The sequence below is a fragment of the Meles meles genome, unplaced genomic scaffold (assembly GCF_922984935.1).
Source record: "Meles meles unplaced genomic scaffold, mMelMel3.1 paternal haplotype, whole genome shotgun sequence".
Classification (NCBI taxonomy): Eukaryota; Metazoa; Chordata; class Mammalia; order Carnivora; family Mustelidae; genus Meles; species Meles meles.
The window spans coordinates 830-18,457 of record NW_025721597.1 but is presented as its reverse complement, the minus strand read 5'-3'; the positions used below and the strand labels follow the sequence as shown (position 1 = coordinate 18,457).

Below are 17,628 nucleotides of genomic sequence, written 5' to 3'. Positions count from 1 at the left end.
GTTGTATAATCTCCAAATTTGGAGTTTTCCAGCTGTTACTGATTTCCATTGTGGTCTGAGAGCACGCATTGTATTTCTAGTTGGAAGTCTCCAACTCCAGTCAGTAGTGAATTTGTTTATTTCTCCTTACAGTTCTATCAGTTTTTGCCTCATGTATTCTGTTCTTAGGCACTTATTCATCGAGTATTATTATACCTTCTGGATAACTGACCCCTTTATTATATAACATCACTTTTTATTCATTGTAATTTTTCTTGCTCTTAAGTATATTCTGTCTGAAATTAATATAACCACTCCAGTTTTCTTTTAATTAGTATCAGTATGGTATACTTTCGCTGTCTCTTTTAATTTACCTGTGTTTCTAGGTTTCTTTTTAAAATGTTTTGAGAGGGAGAACGTGAGAGAGAGAGATCAGGAGCAGGGGGCAGGGGTAGAGAAAGAAACAGACTCCCTGCCAGGGAGTCTAATGTGGGACTCCATCCCAGGACCCTACGTTCCTAACCTGAGCCCAAGGCAGACATTTAACTCACTGAGCCACCCAGGCGCCCTAAAATAAGCTTCTTACAAGCAACATATAGTTGGGTCCTGTTTACCACTCTGATAGTCTGTTTTTTAATTGAGGTATTTAGACCATTTGAAATGATTACTGACATAGTTGAACTAGTATCTACCGTATCTGCAACCGTTTCTGTTCATTGTTCCTTTTCTCTTCCATTCCTTTTCAGCCTTCTATGGTCTTAAGTGAGCATTTTACATGATTCTATTTTCTCATCTCTTAGAATATCAATTCTGTTTCTTTTTTAAATGTTTTAGTTGACACTATAACGCTTCACAGACAGTGCAGGTCCTTGTAACAGAGCATTCCCAACTCCCTCGACTGCCCTTTAGAATGTTGCTGTTTCCTCATTTAATTTCTCCACAAGCTATAATCATCCAACACACACACACACACACACACACACACACACACACACACGTTTTTTTTTTTTTAAGATTTTATTTATTTATTTGACAGAGATCTCAAGTAGGCAGAGAGGCAGGCGCAGAGAGAGGAGGAAGCAGGCTCCCCGCTGAGCAGAGAGCCAGATGCGGGGCTCAATCCCAGGACCCTGGGATCATGACCTGAGCCAAAGGCAGAGGCTTTAACCCACTGAGCCGCCCAGGCGCCCCCACGCACATTCTTTTTAAAGGATCTTACTTGAGCAAGCGAGCGCTCGAGCCTGAGCAGGGTGGGGGGCAGAGGGAGCAGCAGACTCCCTCCTGAGCAGGGAGCCAGATGTAGGGCTTGATCCCAGGACTCTGATACCATGACCTGAGCCGAAGACAGCCACTCAACCTACTGAGTCACCCCAGCGCCCAATATAATTAGCTAATATAGTTTTGCTATACAGCATGTTAGCTCAATTAATAAGATTTTATTTTCATTTATTCTCATTTTATTTAGTTGGTGGGGATCTCTTTGCTTGTATGGTTTCTGCAGAGAACTCCGATGTAATAGTAATCCTTGTTATTCTATAACCAGGATGTTTTTTCCTTCAGGCTTCTTTCAAGATGTGCTCTTCGTCTTTGACTTTGTGCACTTTAAATATTATATGTTGTGTCAACCTGGCTGGGCCATGGTGTCCAAGTATTTGGTCAAGCGTTATCCTGGATGTTTTCTGTGAAGGGAGTTTTTTGGATGAGAATAACATTTCAATCAGTGGATTTTAACTAAAGCAGAATACTCCCTATACCGCTGCCTGGTCTCCTCCAGCAGGCTGAAGGCTTCCACAGAACGAGCGAGGAGGAGCTCAGCCAGCAGACTGCCCTTAGACACCAGCTCTATCCAGCCCTTCTCTGAGTCTCCAGCCTGCCGTGCTCTCTCACCAGAGGGGGCTCATCAAGCCTCCACAGCCCCATAAGCCATTTTGGTACCAGGAGTTGCTCTAGAGGAACAGAATCTTCAGAATGGCTTTTAATTGGTCTGGGGTTTCTGGAATTGGCTCTCCGATCTGATTCGATTGAAAGACACTAAAAAGTCTATTTCCAGTAGGAAAAACAGTGCTGCTAGTCCATGGTATAATGTGCCAATAGAGATAGGCAAAGTATCATTGGATACTCCTGCTCAAGCACCTAGAAAAGGCAGGGGTTTGGGGGACTATGTATATGATACTTGAGCATTTTTGTCAAACTAACAAAGGAGACTGGCTCACTCCATCATCAAACAGAAATGGTACATACGAAATAGGGCCCAAGTAAGCCCTGAAGGTACAAGGAAGTTACATGAAGAAGGGGCACAAATGCCCACGGTCCCCATTGCTGCTACAAGCCCCCTCTCACGGCCTGCACCCAGGGCCTCATGGGGCATTCCCTACAACTCACACAGAAAGAGGAGACTGGAGCCCCGTCTGCATATGGTTCTGCCTGATATGCAGGCACCGCCCAAAGGGGGACAGCCTTAGCATGAGAGCTCTCTCTGGGACAGCCCTGAAGGACAGTGGTGAAGGGCAACCCTTCCAGTGAGTGGAACTCTGAGTAGGATACCTGGTGTTTCATCGTACTCAGAAGGGACATGCTGATCATGTTGATCGGTGACAAGGGAGCCTAGGGTAGAAGTATGTGGACAGACTTCTCAGAACGAGCGCAGACATGAGGCTGTTAATAATCGTGTGGGTAAGAGGACCTGTTCTGTGGATACCAGTCTACTTCTTTCCCCAGCCACCCACTCCGGCATCACCCAATGGGCTCCTGAACAAAGTGGTCATGGTGACAAGGATGGAGGTTATGCGTAGGTTCAGCAACATGGACCTCTACTCACCAAGGCTGGCCTGCCTACAGCTGCTGCCGAGTGTCCAGTCTGCCAGGAGCACAGACCAGTTACCAAGACAGCACCATTCCCTGGTCAAATTTGGACAACTCCCTAGTGGCAGATCCGTGACATCGGGACACTTCCACCAGGGATGGCACAGTCTTTTGTTCTCACTGGAACAGACACTCTGAGCACAGGTTTGCCTTCCCTGCACACAACGTTTCTACCAAACTCCTGTCCATGCACTTGTAGAATACCTCATCCACCCCTAGAGCATGCCACACAGCATTATTTCAGGTTACGAACTGGATTTTGCCTCCCCGGCCACCAAACTCATAGGTGTGTGCCTAAATCCCAATGTGCCTGCTTGGAGATAGGGCCTTTAAAGAGGTAACTCAGGTTATGAGGTCCAGTGGGGCCCTTAATCCAATGGGACTGGTGTCCTTGTAAGAAGTGGAAGATGCACCCGAGCTAGCAGGGTGTGTGTGCGCGCGCGCGCGTGTGTGTGTGTGTGTGTGCACGTGCACGCACGCGCGCACACATGGGCACATGCCCGCACACGTACACCTAAGCACAGAGGAAAGGCCATATGAGGACTCAGAGAAAAGGCAGCTCAGGAAAAGAGTCTTCACCCAAAAACGCTAGCACCATGATGTTGGGACTTCTCACCTCTGGAACTCTGAAATAACTGTTGTTGTTTAAGCTATGGTATCTCGTTATGACCGCCCAAGCAGACTATAAACCCCTTCTGCTCAAGGAAGTCACTTCACAGAATACCAAGTGCAGCAGGAGCCCACGCTTGTGGAATTCACGAGTCTGACCATGATCCCCACCATCTGGAAGCAGCTAGCGGGAGACACCAGTGGGTCGGCCTCCTGAAGACTTACAGTGCCAACTGCCACGTGGGTTGCAACACCTCGAAGGGCTGAGCGAGATTCTCCAGGAGGCCGCATATGTGCTCTGCGTTAGTGTCCAAGACGTGGTGCTGTTTCTCCCACGGCCGGGATGCACGGGTCCAGGCCTCCAACGGTAGAAACAGGAGTGATATCGTTCAGTAGGACCTCTAGTGACCCTAGCAAAACTACCTTTGCTTCCCGTCCCTGCAGCCTTTTGCTCTCTTGTTTGACCTACGCTTTTTCCTGTATGGCCACGCTTTCCAGCTCAGGTGTGCTCTTCTAATCATAGAACCGGCAGTATCAACAGCCTTGCTAACACTTAGGCCCGACACCAGGCAAGTGTCACAGGATTTGACAGGTGAAGAATCATAGGACTGTCCCTGTTGTTTGGTGTTAGGGACTGAACTGTGCTCCCTACCCTCACCCCGAATTCTTATGTTGAATCCCTAACGCTCTCTGTGACTGGGTTTGGAGGCAGGGCCTTTAAGGAAGTAATAATCATTAAATGAGGTAGTAAGATGGGGCCCTGATCTAACAGAACCGGTGTCCATACAAGAGGAGGAAGAGACACCGAAGATCTCCCCTGTTCACAGAGAAAAGGCCATTCAGGGACAGAGTGAGAAGGCAGCCTTCTCCAAATGCCAGAAAGAAGTCTCATCAGAAGCCAACTCTGGTCTTCTGGCCTGCGAAACTGTGAAGATTATGTCTGTTGTTTAAGCCACCCAACCTGCAGTACCTCGTTACTGAAGCCCAAGCAGGATGCATGTTATCAGGATGCATTCACTGACTCCGGCTACGTAACTGGAAGCGAAAGTATGTTTTGGAAGAAGCACTGTCCAATTTCACGGTCTGAGTATCGTGTCTTTTGCACTGATAGTGCCTTCCTCAGTTACACATATATCGAAGCCCCAGGCAAGGCCCACAGAAACAGGCAAAATGGGAGGGGGGAAAGATACAAAAAGTTTCATGACTGCATCCTCTCATCATCACCTTCAGATCTTACAAACCTTCTCAGCGAAGTCTGCACTTTAGGTACCCTCAGATTCAATCTGAATACATAATCATTTAAGCAACTGAGCCAGTTTTTCCAACCTTCTCCTCACCTGCTTGCAGAAACAAGTATTTCATTTACCACTGAGAGCACCATTCTAAGGGTTATAAAGCTGTGGTGTAACATTCTGTCACATCCAAGGGTGATAAGGAGATGTAATATTATGTCTCTTTGTCTTTTTTCTATATCCGGAATCTCCTCTTCATTCTGCTAGCCCTGATCTGACCACAAACTAGAATCCCAACAACTCTTAACTGCCTCTGAAAAATCTGACCGAATATAACCCCCGTCTCCAACTTGTACAGAGATTAAGTATGGTGACTAAGGAGAAAGAGCCCCATTACAAAAACTCGACTATAGCTGTGGATGATAGTCACAAGTTTCCACAGGCCTATCCCAAGGTTTCTGTTCAGCACCAAATACACAGGCCGAGGTTAATTTGCCTGGATCCTCAAGGTGCTCATCTGCGCCATCTAAAGGCCGCATGAGAAGTTGTCTTCCGTTAAAGGAATTAAAAACAGTACTAAAGGGAAGTTAGTCCAGACACAGATCAAGAGATAAAGATTTCATAAAACCGAAGTGCAATTCCACATGTGCTTAAGACACAGGAAGCTGTAAGAGGAAGGAGTTTCCACTCAGACAAGAAAAAGCTGGATGACCTACCGAATCATTCCTCTTTTGAGCCCAACAGAGAGCTGAGATTGCCAAGACCACTGGGTAGACTGAAGTCCAAAGCCCAGTAAAGTTCTCCAGGGAGGGACGTACACATGAACCATTTCCTGTCTGGCAGAGAGTGAAAAGGAAAGACGGCAGCCATAAAAGTTGTGAAGGAGAAAATAACTGCAATTTCAACCATTTCTTAAAAGCCAAAGCTATCGTGACAGTTTACAATCCCAGAGGCTCCTATGTAAGGTGGGGTTTTGCCTGTCTTTCAGGATTTTTTTCTTTTTAAAGATCTTACTTATTTACTTGAAAAAGAGATGGGGAGAGGGACAGAGGAGAAGCAGACTCTCCGCTGAGGAGGGCACCCAACGTGGGGCTCGAGCCCAGGACTCTGGGATCATGACCTGAGTCAAAGGCAGATACTTAACCGACTGAGCCACCCGGGCACCCCATCAGCTGTTTTTCCTCAGGCTTCTGCCGAGGGTTCTTACTGCCTCTGGAAAATCTGACCTAATATAACCCCCAACTCCAACTAGAACAGGGCACAGCAAGGACTCTCGGGTGCCTCAGTGGTGTAGGCACAGAGACCAGGATCAGCTACCGCAGGCACAAAACCCAGTCACTTCTCTCATTTGTAAGAAAAGTCACCTACCATTGATGTTAGAGTGAGAAATCCTGCCAACCCTTGCTTCCAAGTATAGGTCAGCCTCAATAAGGGGGTGAAACGGGCTGGGGCAAGGGGCTGAGGAGAAAGAGAGTTGAGGAAGATGGGGAGAGATGAGAGGTGCAGCAGCAGAATGGGAGGAGGAGCAGAGAGAGGATGAGGAGGACTTACATTCCTGGGCCCTTCTGTTCAGGATAGCCCCCCCTCCACCACCACCACATCCCCACCTCTCACCTTGGGCTCTCAGACCCCACAAGGACACTCTCTCCACCCATCGCAGTTTCCAACCTCATTGCTCTCTCTTCCCCGCTCCTCCTCAGAGCCTGGTTCTCTGGCTTTCCCGGCCTTTCTGCGATCTCTCAACATCCTTTCAACAGACTTCTTTCCTTTTGAAATCAGTCAGTCCATTTCTGTTCCTTGCAGTCATAAAGCCTGACTCACTTCAAGTTTTCCTGGAGGAATACCTGGTGATGTTACGGCTCAACTTTTTCGTTTTCCAGAAGGCACTTTCATCTTCTCCTCAAACTTTTGAGGAGAACACCTTCTTCTTCATAACAAAGTAGACCCTTTGCCTTCTGCCTCCATTCAAGCCTCATCCAGTCTCGAGGAACAAAATACCTCTTCGAGAGCACCGGGCATCTTTCTTTGTTTTTCAGGCAGCGGCTTTTTTCTTTCAATGTCAATTTTTTTCTGTTCTGTGTACCGAGTAAGGGAAGGAATGGCTTTGGGATTAAAAGGGGAAATTAAGTACACAGATGGCTATTTTGAATGTAATGTGGATTTACATCTATTACGTGTATATTTAGTGTGGTGGTATTTTGTGTACCTAAGTCACGTACACACTGTAAGACACCTGGGGTACACACACCCCGTGGCCCAGTCCTGGGTGCTCTTGGGTACATGGATATATGTTCATTGTTTTGTTTTGTTTTTTAAGCGGGCAGTTTTCCAGGTTATGGGATACTGAGAAACTGGAATGGAAGTGACTTGGCCAAACTCTCCGAAAACAGTCTAAGAGTCAGAGCCCCGCCTTGTGGCTTTAAGGGTATGCTGTTGATTTTGAGTCAACGCAAGCCAAGTTTGGTTTGGTTTGTCAGAGTGTTTGATGTAAATGTTAAACATGGCTGATTACCTTGTATGTAGGTCTAACAAATACAGAAACAGAAGAAAAGCTTACAACAGCAACAACAAAACCCAGAAGTGTATAGGGGGAAAAAACAAAAAAGGAAAATCCCCTTGCCTCCCAGTCCCACTCCACTGCTGACACACCTTTACCTATTACATGGAGGAGTCAGTTGGTGGCTTTGGAGGGTGAGGGGTGCTTTGCCACCAACGGACCCAGGAAGCCCCAAGTCTTGCCTTTTCTCTGGGCAACGGGAAAAGTGTGAAGGCGAGGAAAAGCAAAGTAACTGTACCCTTTACAGAAATTTCACCTCTGGACGGAAAACTGGATAAAACTGGGGCAGAATCTGTGGTTTATGAACTCTTCCCTAACCCTAGGCCCAGAGTGGATTTACCTTATTTTCTGAGGTGGACGTGACATGACAGAAGTCAATCAAAGGAGGCGGACAGAGAGAAAGCAAGGTGGATGAGCACCGACGCGGGCCAACTGCAGTCTAGTCTAGTCCCGCGGGTACAGACAACATACGTGGGATTGCCGGCGGGCGTGTGGATGCTGGATCAGTACTGGCGAGGAACAACACACCACCTCTGTAGGGGTTCCATGGTGTAATGGTGAGCACTCTGGACTCTGAATCCAGCGATCCGAGTTCAAATCTCGGTGGGACCTTTCCCTTTAAGTGGACCGGATGGTTGTTTTTTTTTTTAACCCTTCGAGGGGCACGTGCCTTCCCGCTCCTCACACCTCCCCCCCAATCCCGCGGAGGGAAACTCCGGGGACATCGCCCCGCCCCCGCCCCCCGCACGCCCGGACCCCACGCAGTCGCGTCCTCCACGCTCCGCAGGAACCGGGAACCCAGAAACTCGCGTCTCAGAGTGGCCCCGGCTCCCATCCCCACCCCCACCCGGCGCCACGGATACTGCAGCCACAGCGGGGGCTCCGGGCCACTGCCGCCTCTCACCCCCCCCACCCCGCCCCCCTTGGGCCTCGAGTAAAACCCGGCGGCTGTGACCACTAAATACTGTGCTCCGAGGGCGTCTCGCCGCGCGACCTGTCGTTGCACCACTTGTCTTGTCAGGCAGGTTTTGCTGGAGGGTGCTGTGGTTCTGAGGTCGATGGTTCGCAGACCTCAACTGGAAGTGCACTGGCCTATCTCTGAAGCAAGGCCTTGAATCCTTATTCCGCTTTCACCGAGCCCGTCGGCTGAGCTAATGTATTAACTCTGAGATGCTTCCAGCCCAGGAGATTACAGTCATTCTGACCACAGAAAGCGTTACTTCACTGCCCGGGGGGGTGGGGTGGGTGGGTTCCAAAGCCACTGAACAGTGATCACTGGAGTAACTTAAATCAGTTTTCATCACGTCCAGTGTCTCTGCAGTGTTGCGCCCCAAATAACGACCTACCTACCAGTCAATGATTCCAGGTAAAGTGCCGGGTCCCAGGACTAGTCTACAAACTTAAATGTGCTACTCACTGACTCCTTCGACAGGCCCATCTCATACCATAGTCCTCGCTCGTTTTCTATAAAATCGAACACTGAGATAGGACGAGAAGAGAGTTAAGTAATCTGTGCAGTCACTCTGGACACGGGCAGGCGGGGCGAGCGGGATTTGAAAGCAGGAATCTGAACCGAAGATAGCCCGGCTCCCGAAGGTAGGCTCAGAACCACTGGGTTCAAACTGCCCTCAATCTAGAAAAAACAACAAAAGCACTCGACTGGAAATTAATCCTGCGTACTTCTTTCGGACGCGTGCGCGGGGTTAATTCTAGCAAGGCCCAAAAAAGTCACAAGTACAAGTAAACACTGAAACAGGGAAAGCCTTGCCTAAATCCCAAGCACATAGGCACGGCCCCTAGACCCCACAGACCTCCAGCACCGGAAAAAGCTGCACTAACGCCTGCTTTTCAACCGGACTAAAGCCAGGGGAAAGCGCGAACGCAGTCCCCCACTACCACAAATTATGCAGTCGAGTTTCCCACATTTGGGGAAATCGCAGGGGTCAGCACATCCGGAGTGCAATGGATAAGCCTCGCCCTGGGAAAACCACCTTCGTGATCATGGTGTCTCCCCTGCCAGGTAAGTATGACTTCCAACCCCTCCGCCCCACACCAGCCGCGCACGCCTCGCACTCTTCACACACGCCCACTTCTCTCCCCACCACTCTCGAGCCTCCCGACGCCTTCCACGCACGCCACACAACGGACCTCCGTCAACCGCCCCGACTCCTTCCCGTAGCCCCGGAGATCCCATTGAATTTAGCCGGCAGCGGTCGAAATCATCAGCCCCTGCGCTCCCGTATTTACAAAGCACACGCCCTGTGTGTGGCGTCACAGGAGCACCTCCCTCCGGCGCACGCCCCGCCCCTGCCCTTGTCCCCTCTTTCCTTCCCACCCGGAAACCTTGCGGCGGCGGGCGTGGGTTCCGAACCTCAGCCCTGCGGGGAACCTGTCTGGCAGGCTGTTCATGCCTCTATACCTTTCTTCAAATATAATGCCTTTCGGTGTGTAAAACAGAGCAAAGGAAAGGGGTTCCATTTAGATCCAGTCAGTTTTAACTTTGTGATCCAAGATTTCAATTTCAATTGGAAGTTTGTCCCGAGGCGCCTGGATGGTGCAGTTAAGCACTGGATTCTTGGTTTCACCTCAGGTCTGGATCTGGGTGGGGGTGGTGGAATCAACCCCGAGTGGACTCGCGGCTCACCGCAGTCTGCCTGGGACTGTCTCCCGGTCTCCCCCTGTGCTCCGCGCCTTCCACCCCCGTGCACGCGCCCTCTCCAATAGGTAATTTTTTTAAAAAACTAAAGCTATCGAGTATCCGAAAGCAGCTGAATTTATGAAACGAGAGACAACAGGTGACTGAAAACCACGCTTCTGGGTTTTTGTGTTGTTTTGTTTTGACAGGGACAGACAGCAAGAGAGGAACACAAGCAGGGGGAGTGGGAGGAGGAGGAGGAGAAGCAGGCTTCCGGCCAAGCAGGGAGCGCGATATGGGGCTCCATTCCAGGACCCTGAGACCATGACCCGAGCCAAAGGCAGACAGACGCTTAACAACTCAGCCACCCAGGCGCCCCCCCCCCCAACCTTCCGTTTTCACCGCTAGTGGCGCTCCAGCCTGGGAAACCCAACTGAAAGGCTATTTATTTGAACTTTAGAAGTAGATTCTATTCTGTTGCTCCTGTCACAATGTATTCATTGAAGGATTCTCCTCTGGAGACGGTAAAGGAAGTGTCTCTGGCCAGTCAGGCAAGGAGAGGACACAGCAACAGGGATTAGGTGACAATGGAGCCAGTGAATGTGAATGCTTGATCCAGGCCCCATTCCTTGAATCCTGGCAGCCAGACGCATTGTCCAGGCGGCAGCGAGGAATACTTTCCGGGGAATCTGACCAGCCTTGTAACAGAAAGAGCATGTTCTCCTCTGTACTGCTTCTATTTCCCTTGCTGCTATGACCTATACCGTCAGAGTATCGGCTTGCGTAGCTCTGCTTGTAGGCACCTGACAGCCAAGTTTTGCAAAGATTGCTTTTTACCTGACATCCACCTCACCTGAGAAGGTAAGAAGTAGGAACAGAAATGGCTATGCTATGTTTAAAGATTTACAGGATCAACATGACCAGATTCCTGAATGCAAAGATCAGCTGACCAGGGACAAAAAACTTACAGGACCTTCGTCAGATGCCACACACACATCACCCAGCTCTTGACCCCCTCCCGCTTTCCTCTTTGGTTAACATAAAAGAAACCTGAGTTTCTTGCCAAGAGGGAATAGTTCTTTGGGTTAACAGTCTACCATCTCCGGGGCGCCTGGGTGGCTCCGTGGGTTAAAGCCTCCGCCTTCCGCTTGGGTCATGACTGAGCCCCGCATCGGGCGCTCTGCTTGGCGGGGAGCCTGCTCCCCTGTCTCTCTGCCTGCCTCTCTGCCTACTTGTGATCTCTGTCAAATAAAAAAATTTTAAAATCTTAAAAAAAAAAAAAGTCTACCATCTCCTTGGTTTGCTGGCTTTCTGTATGAAGTCCCTTTCCCTGCCCCAACATCTTGCCTCTTTACTGGCCTGGCATAAGGAGAGAGCAAGAGGAGCTTGGACTTGCTATCAGCCTGAGTGGAAAGACCTGGCATCGTCCTGTCAGGGAATGCGCAGGCACTTGTTAAAAACGCAAGGCCGATTTTTCGCTTTAGCTACTGCAGTAGGGGAGAGACTTCAGTATAAAACTGACGACAACTCCCAAAGACAGCAAAGACAACTGTGGGTCAGTGATTGGAAAATTACTCACAGAAACTTGGGTTTTGGACATCAACAGTGAGGGGATTCTTGCTGGGACTGGGCCTGGAGGGCCGAGGACTAGGACTAATGGAGGACGGCTGAGAGGAGCCTGACTAAAGGAAAGCGGATGCTATTTATTCAGAGCTTGCAGCTTGTGTTTTTGCAGAGACTGAAAGGAAGGCAGAGGAGTGGGAGAGCTTTCTAGTAGAGAATGGGAAGGCTTCATGTGTGCCATGATTGGAGGCTGATAGCATGGGTAAGCTATAGGCAGGTGTTAACTTTAAAAATAAGTTATTTTCCCAGCAAAAAATGGGCTTATTTGGAAACAGCAGAGAATTGCAATTCAGGACGCGCATGCTGTGGCAAAACCACAGGCAAGCTGAGTAAACAAAGGAGGGGAATGTCCTTTTATGGAGGAGGAAGAAGTTGGGAGGGGTTGTTTTGAACAAAAATCCACTGGAGAAAACCAAGAGTTCAGGGTGATCCCGGTTTCTCACAGGCTGAGTTGGTGGGGGGTAGTCAGTTTCATGTAGGAGCTACAATCTACATTCTTTTTCCTTTTGGGACCTGTCCCTGTGAATTCTTTCCTGTTGAGAATTCTTCTGTTGGGAGTCTCCAACTGACAATTCTTCCTGTAATTGATGCTGGTGGTATGGCTCCCCCTTCTACCCTCTATTTTAGTGAGGGTTCCCTTGATTGTTTTTCACACCAACTGAATTTAGGTATCCTGTGAGATCGGTTGGGGTGCACCGCACATCTGGCTCTCTCCGGTGGATCCCACGTGGGAAGCAGGAACGAGAACTACGGAAACTGTCAACTACCAAGTCCTGGCATCATGGATGGGTTTCCTAATATGCTCACACAGTTATCACGAAATGCCGCACCTGGGTGGCTTAAACAATGAAAGCAATTTATTTCTCACAGTTCTGGATGTTGCGAAGTCCCAGATTCAGGCGCCACCAATGTAGGTTTTGAATGTGGCCAAATAGGGCACCCCAAAATATGCTACTCTGGCATAAGGATTATTTTGAGCTAAAGACACACTTGAAAAAGAGCAGACTCAAGAAGGGTGCTCTGACCTCCCTCCTCCTTCCTAACAGGAGGAAGATAAAGCTCCCCTGTGAAAGATGCCCTCCCTCTACCAGGAGGAAAGAAACATTCTTGTTACCAGAGACAGGAAGTTGAGGTGAAGAAATCTCTGCAAATGGACCTTGTTAAAATAACCCTTATCTGTCTTTTGCCTCCTCCTATGTTTTGGTTACTTTTTCAAAATTTCTACTCTTGCTCAACCTAGTACGGAAGCACGTAGGCCTCAGCACTTTTTGGGTCTTTGTTTTTCCTTGACAGCTTCCACATACGTGTAAAATACGTCCGTGCTTTTCTCCTGTTAAGTCTGTTTTACAGCCAACTTAATTCTCAGGCCCAGTCAGAGACCCCAAAAGGGGACCCAGGAAGAGTTTCGCCTCTTCTGCAGCTTCATTCTCAGGCATCCTGTCTTGGCTTACATCAGCCCCTACCTCTCGCTGTGTGCTCACAGGGCCTCCTTTCAGAAAGGCGGGGGGGGGGGGGGGGGGGGGGGGGACGGTGTTGAGGAAAAAATATCCTGGCTTTTAACTTCCCCAAGTGTCAATCCAGGTTTAGTAGGGGGTGTGCCCATGGCACAGACCCGTCTTTCTGCAGCTGGAAGATGATGGAAGGCTATTTCATTATCCAGAACAACTGTGGCCAGAGATTTTACCGATCTTTGCCTGCCAGCTACTGCTTCAGCAGCAGATTCTGTAATAACTTTAAGAAATTAAGAAGTTCCTGGGATGCCTGGGTGGCTCAGTTGGTTAAGCAGCTGCCTTCGGCTCAGGTCATGATCCCAGCGTCCTGGGATCGAGTCCCACATGGGGCTCCTTGCTCAGCGGGGAGCCTGCTCCTCCCTGACTCTGCCTGCCACTCTGTCTGCCTGTGGTCCCTCACTCCCTCTCTCTCTGACAAATAAATAAAATCTTTAAAAAAAAAAAGAAATTAAGAAGTTCCTGATCGCCTTATTTACTTTTATCCCTTACCAGGAAGAAGGGATCCGCCAACAGGAGTGTGTGGAGGCCGAGAAAATTAAGGCCATCCCACCTCAGGTTTAGCTTTAGCATTAAGTACAGCCATCTTGGCAAAGCAAAAGCTGGCACCTTGCACCCCCTCTCCACCCCCTCCCCTCCCCTCGGCAGTATGTGTGACATTCCTCAGGCATCCCTGACTGCCCCAAAACAAAAACAAATAGTTAACTTGCAGAGATCACAATCCTGCAAGGCAGGAGTCTCCCTTGGTTTACAAATGTCCTTGAGATTTACAACAAAGAAGTTACCTTATCAATAGCCCAATTTCCAGAGGCACACATAACTCAGTTCCTCAAGCCCTAACGTCACCCTCCCCTCCATAAAAACTGAAGGAGGCTGAGGCGGAAGAAAATGGAGACAAAGTTAAACCTAATCTCACTAAGAACACTTGATAGGAGAAATGTGACATTCCACCAGGAAACTCCCAATTGTCATCATGTTAGTGCCTCATTAGAGGGAGAAACGGCCTTGATTTGATAATAACCAGGCCTCCAATATCCTGACAGTCTTTTCTACCCTGATAGCCCTTCTGAACATCCCCTTTGTCCTCACTTACTGCTGAGCCAGCAGTCGTGGCCCAATTATCTACTGCCAAGTCCACCCCCACTCTGCCTTTAAAAAACTCTGACTGTGTCCAAGTCCCTACTCCACTGTGTCGGGTATTACTTGGGCCCAAGCTGAAGCATGTCACCTCAGGGTCCAAGTCCCTACTCCGCTGTGTCGGGTATACTTGGGCCCAAGCTTAAGCTTGTCAAATAAACCCTCGTGTGATTGCATCGGTGCCTGGCTCCTTGGTGGTCTCTCTTCAGACGCGAAACCTCGGGCACAACAGAGTGAATCCCGAATCACAAAAGCCGCCTGGTAGGTCCTCTCTCACAATGTAAATGGTGATTCCACCAATGAGGTGCCTGCCTTCTTTTGCCTGTGAAAAGCTGGGGGCAGAATTACGGGGGGGGGGGGGTTGTTTTGTGTTTTTTTTGTTTTTCCCTAGCCTGTTGTTCTAAATTCCGAAGGTTATCCCCACTTAGCAATGGCCTGGGGGGTAAAAAGGAAGGTGTTCCTCTTTCCAGGCCAATGCCACGGTAAAGGAAAGGAAAAGGAGGAGTAAGGGGTTCGTGTTTAGTTCAAGTATGAAGTCTTGATCCATCGTCTGGGGCGGAAGCAGTCTATCTCCACGTCAGCTGCTTCTCTTCATCAGTCTGATTTGGAGGTTTCCAGCATCTGGGCCGGCTCAAGCGTCAGGTGAAACTTTTTTTTAGCTGTGTGATGATCCTAGTTTTGCAGCAGTGTCTGCGGCCAGGAACACTTGGTAAGTTTCCTCTGCATGAGGCTCAAGGGCTGTCTCCCTCTGACAACACTTCCAGAATACCCAGTCATCAGGCCAGACAGACTGTGACTGACAGAATCCTTTGAACGCCCATCTGGGAAGGCTTCTTTAACCTGCAGATGACAGCCCTGAGCAAAGACACTACACACTTCCAGTAGCTGCTATTACTAACAAGGGAGAGAATTCCAAAAAGTCTGCAAGGTTTTCGTTAGGGTTTGTATTTGTCCAGGGATGTGGAGAACGTGGAAGGTATAATCCAAGTGGGAAACACGCTTTCTAACAGTTTTTCCACTATTGTGAGGACATCAGCCTTGCAGTAAGGATAACCTCAGCCCATCTGGAAAACATATCATGCAGTAACAAGAACATATTGATAACCTCTACTACCAGGTGGCAACTGAATGAAGTCCAGCTGCACGTGTTTGAAGGGTCCAGAGGGAGGTTTGAGGCTTCTGGAACAGAGGGAGTTTTCCCAGGGTTATAGACCGGACAGGTCAGACTTTGCTGGTAGACTGTTTTCTGTAACTTTATAGAAAGTCTTTCCACCAATGTCTATTTGTCATTTGAGTCCATTTAAATGTACTATGGTAGGTTAGAGAGTGCAAAACCCAAAAAAATGGGGTTTGTTAGGGAGCCAGGAAGAACCAAGTGACCACCTTGGTTTTCCAGTGGCCCCAGCTGTTCCTTTAATTTACAGCCATTCTTTACTCACCTTAGTTTTTCTGATTCAGGAGCAGACTGCTTGCCATGGGTATAGGACATTTAAGATGGCAAATATCAGGCAACAAGGGGCCATTCTTTGCAGGAGCACAATGGACATTATCCAAATGTATCATTATCTTTATAGAAATCTGTTGCTGTTGCCTTGTATGTAAGTCAGCTTGATCACGTATTAAAATTTCTCTCCAAAAAAAAAAAAAAATTTTTTTTTTTTTTTTTACAAACCTCCAACTTTCTTTTTTACATTCAGATTTTGGGGGCACCTGGCTGGCTCAGTCAGGGGTGCATGCAACTCTTGATTTGGGGGTTGTGAGCTTGATCCCCATGTGGGGTAGAATTTACTTAAAAAAAAAAAATTCTGATGTTGTCCTATGTTTTCCTTCTTAAAATTATCAGTCTCACTTTAGTCACTAATACACGAGTACTTTCTTTTCCCTCAACAAAAATGCATTTCTGGGGCGCCTGGGTGGCTCAGTGGATTAATCCGCTGCCTTTGGCTTGGGTCATGATCTCAGGGTCCTGGGACCGAGCCCCGCATCGCATCGGGCTCTCTGCTCCGTGGGGAGTCTGCTTCCTCCTCTCTCTGCCTACTTGTGATCTCTCTCTCTGTCAAATAAATAAATAAAATCTTTAAAAAAAAAAAAATGCATTTCCATCCCTCTTTCTTTTTCTTACCAAACCCATGTATTTCACTTTCCTTGTATATGGAAACATTTCCCTTATTATTTTTCCAGTAGTCTTAGTTACTTTTATCAGAATTTTTAACTCTTAGAAACCTTAATGTCTAGTCGTAATAAGCACTTGTGAACTGACTATTACAGCAGTGAGGTAGGAAATTGAAGGGACTCCGTTTTAGAAATTCTAAGTGTCCATCTCTGCTGTTTTTCTGCTAGGCCCCATTTACTCACATTCCATCTTTTGCCCCTGAATCAGCCAAAGCAGCTATGTTCCCACTTCGAGGGGGACCAAGGAAGTTAATCATACTCTGAGTTCTGTCCTAGACCCCCAAACACCCGTTAACACCTAAGAAGAGCCAGATCCCAAACATGGTTCAGGGTATTAGCTTCAAACAAACCTCTGCTAACGCTGGCATCAATATCCCTACCTTCCCTCATTTATGCAGTAACACCTACTGTTCCCCTGACACCTTTGATTGGATCCTACCATACTCTTGAAGAAACACGACCCTAGACCCTCCCCAATATAAACTGCTAGCCTCAAGGAGACTTATTCTTTCCTTTCCCAGTCTTCCAGCTACTTGGTCTGCTAGTCTCCACCTGTCACTCACCCTATTTAGGAAACTCTGTTTTCATGTTCTCTGGCTTGTGTTTCATTTCTGTCCTGCGTGAAGTCAAGGACCCTCTTGGTTGGTCCTGTGGGACCCTCCCTGGGTCCTCAGACCCAGTCTGCTTGTATCACGAGTTTCTTTAGATTTGCCAATTTCTGAGTATATTTTATAATTTCTAGAAGCACTTGCCTTTTTAAATTTTCTAGTGTGGCACTAACACACTTAAATATCTTTTAGTTTCTCTGTAATCAGGAGCCAAAAATTAATGTTTTAATATTCTGTCTTATTTGGAAATGTGCTAGATATTTAATGAATTTAACTTATCATTTAACTAACTTAACGTAACTGTTAAGACTTTAGATTGCCAAAAAGATTTGGGGAAACTACTTAAACAGACTAGTAAATTCCAGTGAAAAAGAAGTTTTATATTTATGCTAGTAACTCTAAAGATGTATGTGTTTTAATTAAGCAAGCCATCAACCTTCAACTAGTTTAAAAAAAATTTTTTTTTTTTTTAAGATTTTACTTATTTGACAGAGATCAGACAAGCAGGCGGGGGTGGAGGGGTGGAGGGGTGGGGGGATGGGTGTGGGGGGGTGCCTACTCCACACCCCACTGAGCAGGGAGCCCAATGCAGGGCTCTATCCCAGGACCCTGAGACCATTACCTGAGCCTAAGGCAGAGGCTTAACCCACTGAACCACCCAGGCACCCCTTAAAACTAACTTTTATTAATTCCGTATTTTCCCAGA

At 48.0% G+C, this 17,628-nt stretch overlaps 1 long non-coding RNA gene and 2 other non-coding genes across 4 annotated transcripts; 1 reads left to right on the top strand and 2 right to left on the bottom strand.

The window, feature by feature from the left end:
* Nucleotides 1–1,057: 1,057 nt before the first annotated feature.
* Nucleotides 1,058–9,505, bottom strand: LOC123936531. 2 transcript variants are annotated; one of them, XR_006817355.1, is made up of 5 exons: nucleotides 9,388–9,505; nucleotides 6,297–8,872; nucleotides 5,399–5,518; nucleotides 3,676–3,809; nucleotides 1,058–1,658 (listed from the first exon to the last, which is right to left on the bottom strand). It is a non-coding gene; the product is annotated as an uncharacterized LOC123936531 (long non-coding RNA). The 2 variants fall into 2 exon arrangements; XR_006817356.1 differs by lacking the exon at nucleotides 9,388–9,505 and having other exon boundaries at nucleotides 6,527–9,372.
* On the top strand, nucleotides 7,780–7,851 carry TRNAQ-CUG. Its single transcript has one exon. It is a non-coding gene; the product is annotated as a tRNA-Gln (tRNA).
* LOC123936532 lies at nucleotides 9,104–9,267 on the bottom strand. The gene has a single exon (XR_006817357.1). It is a non-coding gene; the product is annotated as a U1 spliceosomal RNA (small nuclear RNA).
* Nucleotides 9,506–17,628: the final 8,123 nt, after the last annotated feature.